General features: G+C 32.4%; 1 pseudogene; it reads right to left on the bottom strand.

Annotated features, from left to right (window-relative positions):
* Positions 1 to 1,963: 1,963 nt before the first annotated feature.
* LOC143082028 (uncharacterized) lies at positions 1,964 to 5,127 on the bottom strand (annotated as a pseudogene).
* Between the last annotated feature and the right edge of the window lie 2,955 nt (positions 5,128 to 8,082).

Genomic DNA, 8,082 nt, shown 5'->3' with positions numbered 1-8,082 from the left:
CAACTTTTTAAAAATCTTGGTCCACAATGATCTTCAACTTTGTACCTGTTTGGCTTTTTAATTTTTTTTAAAGGAGCGTCACTGATGAGTCTTTTGTAGACGAAACGCGAGTCTGGCGTGTTTAATTATAAGCCTGTTACCTTTGATAACTATTTATGGCGTAGTTCATCTGTTCTAAAAAAAAATTGCATGAAGTGATTACTAGAATAAAGTGAAAAAAAAAGTTAATTCACAAAATACCGAGGAAAATTCAAAACGAAAAGTCACTAATCAAATGGCAAAATCAAAGGCACAAACACATCAAACGATTGGACAAGAACTGTCATATTCCTTACGTGTTTGTTACCGTATGCTTTATATGACAAGTTTACTAAAGAGATGCGGGTATACTCAATGTACAGTCAAACATTAGTGTGTTCGTTTTTTACTGTAATTTTTTACGGAGTGTCAACTATACGAGATTCATTGTTGTGATTTAAAGAAAATCTACATATTGTTTTGTGTATCTGATATCGATTACAAGTTATTATGATTGCGATACTCACCTTGTCGAAATATTCAAATAAATAAAACCTCACAATATTGCCTGAATTCACAGGATTCAATTTCTTGAGTTGACTCCATATAAAGTATATCTCTATCAATCATATTAAGGTAGCGCAATATGTGTAAATAATTTTCATTTTTTCCGTTTCAGATCATTGAAGAAAAAGGCCTTTACACCAAAAAAAAAAAAGTTTGGAACTGTTCGTTCTGATAAATTCTAGGAAAAAAATAGAATTTTTCCTCCTGTTACACCACCTTATCACACACATACTTGAAAATAAAACGTAGAGTTTCTCTCCATAAATAGGGTACATCAGTGTACAAATTCATTGTTCTGGGATAGTTTTGAATATTTTTTTAAAATGATGCCAATATCAAAACAGACTTTAACACTAAACAAGTAATAAGTATGCTAAAGTTTGACACTGAAAATACATTTGTTGAATTTAGAGTTAGAATTTTTGATATTCCTACTGGTATCAACGGAGGTCCTAACTTAACTAACCATTTTTTAAATGTCATATGAGTAGAAGTAATTTCATGCATTTGTATGAACAAGAATATCAATTCCTTTTTTTTTTGGCAAACAGGTATACTGATGATGATTTTCATTAAAAACCCAAACTTGTTGTACTGGTATTCATTTTAAAAGTTACCCTCCTTAACTATATATTAGGAAAACAACAGAAACAGCTTCCTCCATCTCATTTCTATCTGTTTCTTTTGGTGTATTTTACGTATACATTATTATTTTTGTATGATTTGTTTGTCAATGTTGTTGTACAAAATGTATGTCGGTGTTATCTACTACTATGCTAGTCAAGCGAAACGAAAATAACTGTTTTTGTAGAATTACCCACTGCCTTTTTTTTTTTAATTAAGAACGATTTAGACCTTGACACATTGCAAGGACATATTTATGTTGATGAAAATGTTGAACTGATATATAGATGAACACTTAGAGGATTTTGTTATTAGTTTGCTGTAATACTGATGATCGAGTTCTATCTTGTTTTGTTTTTCTTTTTTTCGGTTAACACTTTAGAAAACAATATATATTCCGAAAATTATTCTATTTTCCATTGCTGTTTAAAGAGAGGGGAATGCCACCGGTTGCATGAAGTCAAAATAAACGCCATGGATAATACAAAAAAAACCCAAAAAACTACAGTACACGACATTAAAAATGTAAGACTGTGCAACACGAACCCCACCAAAACATGGGTTGATATCACTTGTCCTGGAATTAGGATAAGCAGATCCTGCTCATCATGTGATACCCATCGTGTTGCTCATGTCAGTTCAAGCCCGGATATATGTGTAATTAGGTAGGTTACATTATTATTTATCAAACTATTCACAGCATTTTTGGAGATAAATACAAGTATACAAAAACTTTTTAAGGCAAAATATGTCACTAATTTTCATAAACGAACCTCAGAAACGGTGTTATTTCTGAATCAACATCATCGTTATATGAATTAACGTACATACGAGGAAATTCGGACGTAATCTTGATCAGTCCCGAACATTCCTTATACGTCGATTTTGATACCAGACAACTAGGTTGACACATTTCACCTTTGGAGTCAAACGCTCTTACATAGGCTTTTGTTTCACCGGATATTGGCTTCATGAAGGCAATAAGAGCGATAGATTCAGAGGAACGGGTGCGTTTATCTATAGAAATGTAGTCCAAATGTTTACCATTATAGGAAAATCCATCAGTTTGGAATGTGATGTTAAATGTTCTTTTGTTTCTAATTTGATCAAGTCCTGGTTTTCGATTACGCTTGTGTTTGTTTGTTATTGCTATTGGGGACATAGCCAAATTGTCAAAGTTAAATGGACTCTTTTTAGCTTGTCCTAGACGCAGATTTATACTAAAGTCAAATTTGAGATTAGTGCCTATTTCACTGAATTCAGTTGACCTTCGACCCCTTGATCTTCGACTACCGAAGTGAGACTTAAATCTTTTTGTTATTGTTGGAGCCGTTGAAGTTCGAGTGAGTTGTCTGTTCTCTTTGCTTTCGAATGATGAATTGCTTCCACTCTTTATAGATATAGGAAGCTGTGGTGTGATGCCTGGAAATTCATGTAGTATTGTCCTAGGTGTAGTTACTGCTTGTTTTATCCCAGTTACTGTTACTGCTTGTGTTATCCCAGATACTGTTGATGATTGATCCGAATCTTTAATATTTTTTACAGATAAAGGAATCTCCATCCTATTTCCTTTTGCCTTTGAAGGTTAATAATGCTGGACTTGACTTACTCCTCCATTTGGAATAAAATCATAGATATAGGAAGATGTGGTGTGAGTGCCAATGAGACAACTCTCCATACAAATAACAATTTAAAAAGTAAACCATTATAGGTTAAAGTACGGCCTTCAACACGGAGCCTTAGCTCACACCGAACAACAAGCTATAAAGGGCCCCAAAATTACTAGTGTAAAAACATTCAAACGGGAAAACCAACGGTCTAATCTATATAAACAAAACGAGAAACGAGAAACACGTATATAATACATAAACAAACGACAACTACTGTACATCAGATTCCTGACTTAGGACAGGTGCAAACATTTGCAGCGGGATTAAACGTTTTAATGGATCCAAACCTTCTCCCTTTTTCTGAAACAATAGCATAACATGACAACAAAGAAAAACATACGATAAAATATCAATTGGCAGACTTAACTCAATCAAAAAACGTATGATTAAACAATGAACGAATAAATTTGATCTGCGATATCTGAATACAAATGCACAGTTAATTAAATATTAGAGACAAACATTCATGACCAAAAAGCTAACAAACAAATTCAAAAACAGGACATGACTGAGAAATATTTAACCAATCAATGTTCACTTTAGAAAAAAACCGGTTTTTTTATAATCTTGAAGTTTATACAAATGTTGTAAGAATAAGTGAAAAATTGAAGATATTACAAATAATCAAAGCTGGTGTACAGACAAGATCCGTATAAATAAAAAATAACAAAAAAGCATTATAAACAGTATCAACAGGTCGAATTAACAAGAAAATACGATTTGAGAGTACTCGCAGTTACTGACAGCTAGTTAAAAGCCAAAACCAATTAATAATAAAAAATCATGCATCAGAGACTAAAATCGACTAAAACACATCACAGGGATTTAGTATTTTAACGTCATTAATAGTCAAAGAAGACATGACTTGTGCAATGCCAAAAATAAATGTATCGACAGGTAGTAGTATAGTGAAGAGCGACTTCTATAGAAATAAAAGTTAACGTGTCTGTGTCTCTATACATCTCGCCTCAAAAGATAATGAAATTTAGTTATGTTTTAATTTGCTAATGACAATATCAATATTAGTGCCAATGTGAACTATATTCAGAGATCTTATTACAATATTGGTACGATAACCCTTACTTATAAGTTTGTTTAAAGGTTCGATGAGTTTACAAGGATCACATAGTGATTTCCTCGCTTTATATTCAATTTTTCATATCTTGATCCGGAAACACATCCTTTTTTACTTTTATCACAGTACAAAAATCCTTTAATCGCTCCTCCGCAGTTGTTACGACAAGTTGGGGCAGGTGCATATCTATAAATTTGTTTTGTAAATGAATTACTATACCCCTCAATATTCTTTTTTGATGGTAATAAACTATCCATACGCCTATTCGGTTGGTGTTATGGTACTGTGGTTTGTGGATAGTCAGTTTCTGAATTTATTCCTAACCTTTTTTGTCGTGTTCTAAATTTTTCCCAAAGATAATCTATGAAACAGTGATGGATGTAGAAAACTGGATCCATTGGACTCAAATTCGCGTCTGCCATATGACCGTCAGAACCTCCGACCCACACGTGAACACTATCATGGTGAGACTCTAAATTGGCATAACTACCTCTTGGAGTTGTTCGTCTTAAAATATCTCTGTGATATTTTTTGCGAAACAGCTTTTAACTTTTTGGGATCAATGGGAGAGCTACGTTGTACAGCTCCTACATCACGTTTTAACAACGTAGTTGGTTTTGTTGGAGTCTCCCACAATGCAAATGGACCTGAATAAACAACGCCTTTTGGGTTCCCCAAAAATAGTTCAGTAAATAGGATTGAATCCGTCTTATTGGTCATCAAAAAATCTGCTGTTGAATCACAGTATGGAAGAGTCACTCTGCTATTTTTTTTCACGAAGAGCATTTTCGAGTCTGTATTAAAGAGTTGTTGATATAACACTATTAAAAGTAACGTTAGCATAATTCGATACTTATAAAATTATAAGTAGATAACACTTTGGCACTTCTCTCTCTCTCTTATTAGACAATAGAAAAAGAATCAAAAAGTAGGTTTCTTTTTTTCTTATTTTCTTGATCCTTTTAACGTTCGCCCACTCCTCTTTATACGACTGAAATTAAAGTCATTTTTAAAAGCTTGTGCTACGGTAGTAAAATATTAAGTGTTATTGTTTATACACTGAAAATACTGTGCAACTTACAGCACGAGGTAGTATCTATGCCAGCTCACAAAATTAGGACCACCATGTGCAGATTTTAAGGCGTCTCCCTGGTGCATAAGGGCAAACGAATCATACTTGTTTGGTGAGACCGACTGAAAAATATGACGTTGGCGATGAAACAAATTACACTTCGAGTGAAATATATAACAGATAATTAACTAATTATCTCTAATCATACATGCAGACTTAACGCGAAAGCTTCATTTAAAACGAAAGTGTATTACTTAGGTGACAGCTGCCAAATATACAGGATGAATGCACTCTGGGAAGTACTGAAAGCTAATTAAAAAGATGCAAACACATACCTGTTTTAATCTATTATTATAATTTTAATTTCTAGTTACTCAGTATGACAATGACGAAAATAAATGCATTGCACTTTAGGATGTATCTTAACAAAGTGAACTATTTTGATATAAACAAAATATATATTAATAAACGAATACTTAGGAGACCTGGTTATTGATATACAGTTACTTAACGAGAACACAAAAACAGCTAAACAGTCATCAATTTAGAAAGAATTGCTTCATTTCCTGTTTTTCGTCTTTGTCGGATACTTGGTCCTTTGGTTAACGAACGTAATCTTATTTTTAACAAGAGACAAGCGTCTGTACAATTTGGTAATGTTGTCTTAACCTGATTCTTTAAACTTGTAACATGAACTATTTGTAACAAACAAGTTGGATGAGAAAATAAATAACAAAAAGTCTGACTTTCTATTCGTTACCATGGGAACTAACTAATAAACCTACCTTGTCCTTTTTCAGGGAATTTACTGCGTCAAAAAAAATGTCCAATTCATTTTCACGTAATGTTCGAATTTCCTTTCTTACACGCAATCTGTGGTTCCCTTGTCTTCTTAGTCGGATATGTAATTGTCTGCCTAGAGAATCAAACCAATCGAAAGTAACCTTACCTAAACCCGTTGAACTAGTATTTTTGTACATATGAGCCAAATAGCTTTCTAAACAGCTCGTTTGAACATCATATGTAGTGGTGTTTTTGTCAATTTGCCCAGAGTAGCATTCTGCTAAACTTGGTGGGAATACATCTTCTACAATCAGTGCTGCAGCCGGATAAATAACCAATAAAAGGAAATAAGACATCATTGCCTGAAATAAATTATGAATACGTTAAAGACAACCATCGGTTTGGCAGTATTTGTTTTCCAATTGTGAAAGTAATAATAATTTAAGGAGGCCGATTTATATACGTTGTTTAAACTAGTAATAATATATACATATATGAGAGTGTGATATGATATTCGTAATAAAACAAGAATTATAGTCCTACCTTGAAATTTTCATATTTCTGCAGCAACTTTCAAATATATAAAAACATATATCGTTCTGAAGTTCAGTGTTTTACTAACTTTATATAAAGCTTGACAAAAATTGGTTTAAAAACTTAAGTCGCATGTGTGCAAATTTCTACCGTGTTTGTTATCCATTTTTTTTAAATTTTGGATATTATTGCATATGACAAATAAAGTATTTTAATTCCACAACTAGTTCTAAGCTTTTTGTTAAAGGAAATCGATGTAGGTGCACATTATTTATTTTCATGATTTATGAATTAATACATATTTTATTAAATTGGATTCAATGTGCAACATTCATATACTTTTGTAATCTATTAGATCAAATATAACCGTCAAATGTTGTTGTATTTATGGTAAATAATGGTAATAAATACAAATCCATTTATAAGATGAGGAAGTTATATAAAATGATATTTCATTATTAATATAATTATTTATCTATACGTAACAGTCTGAAATAAATCACCTTACATATTGTTGAAAAAGTATCACATTTATTGATCTGAATGATTTATCCCGCGCATAAACATGTTTTACCCCGCCGCAATTTTGCGCCTGTCCCAAAACAGGAGTCTCTGGCCTTTGTTAGTCTTGTGTGGTTTTTTAATTTTAGTTTCTTGTGTATAATTTGGAGTTTAGTACCACGTCCATTATCACTGTGCTAGTATACACATTTTTAAAAGGCCAGCTGAAGGACGCCTCCGGTTGCGGGAGTTTCTCGCTACATTGAAGACCCATTGGTGGCCTTCGGTTGTTGTCTGCTCTATGGTTTGGTTGTTGTAACTTGGACACATTCCCCATTTCCTTTCTCAATTAAATGCATTGTAAGAATTTGCATATAGTGCATAACAATATGTACCGTGTATGTTATATCTTCTATTTTGTAAATACCTCTGCTCGTGCACTTTTAGTCGCAAAGGATATCAACAGCACTTAATTTGGGTAAAGAATTCTAACTATAAATTATTTCTCCCAGATGCACCCATCTTGGTATTTGATTATGTTTTCTGTCCGTTTTGGATTAATCAGCCCATCGAATGTTACAGTGTTCCATATTCACTTTTAATTTCTAAGGTTGTATTTTAATCTTAAAATAAATAAATGATGGACAAAAGCATTAATTAAAAAAAAAATATGTAAATGTTGGTTATTTAAATTTAGCGTCAAAACTTTCCATGTTGAAAATAAAAATCGTTTTTCAGTTAAATATGGCATGTATTGGACAGTCACAAAAACCTTTTCTTATAAATTTTAATATTTTTACTGGCATTGAATGTCACAAGAATGGTTATTAATTTTTAGCTAATGCAAGGTATTTCATACCTAAATTTTACGGTAATATTGTACTAAAAGCGCATCGAACCTTTAAACAAACATATACGTACATATTATCAATGAATAGAGATTACATTGGCACACACATAGATTTTGTCATCAGCAGATTAAACCATAATTAAATTTGCATTCTTTCAAACGGCATGTATAAATACGCATCCACGTTTATTTTCCATATAGAGGTTAACTATCATACTCTCTGTCGATACTTTTATTTTTGACATTGCACAAGTCCCTTCTTCTTTGATATTACAATAATTTTCCTGGGATGTATTTTACATTACTTTAGTCTCTGATGCATCATTTTATCATTTTTATTTTTTGGGGGCTTTTTACTAACTTTCAGTAACTGAAAGTACTCTCAAAT

Source organism: Mytilus galloprovincialis, chromosome 7 (assembly GCF_965363235.1).
Source record: "Mytilus galloprovincialis chromosome 7, xbMytGall1.hap1.1, whole genome shotgun sequence".
Lineage (NCBI taxonomy): Eukaryota > Metazoa > Mollusca > Bivalvia > Mytilida > Mytilidae > Mytilus > Mytilus galloprovincialis.
This window is presented reverse-complemented; position numbering and strand designations above follow the sequence as displayed.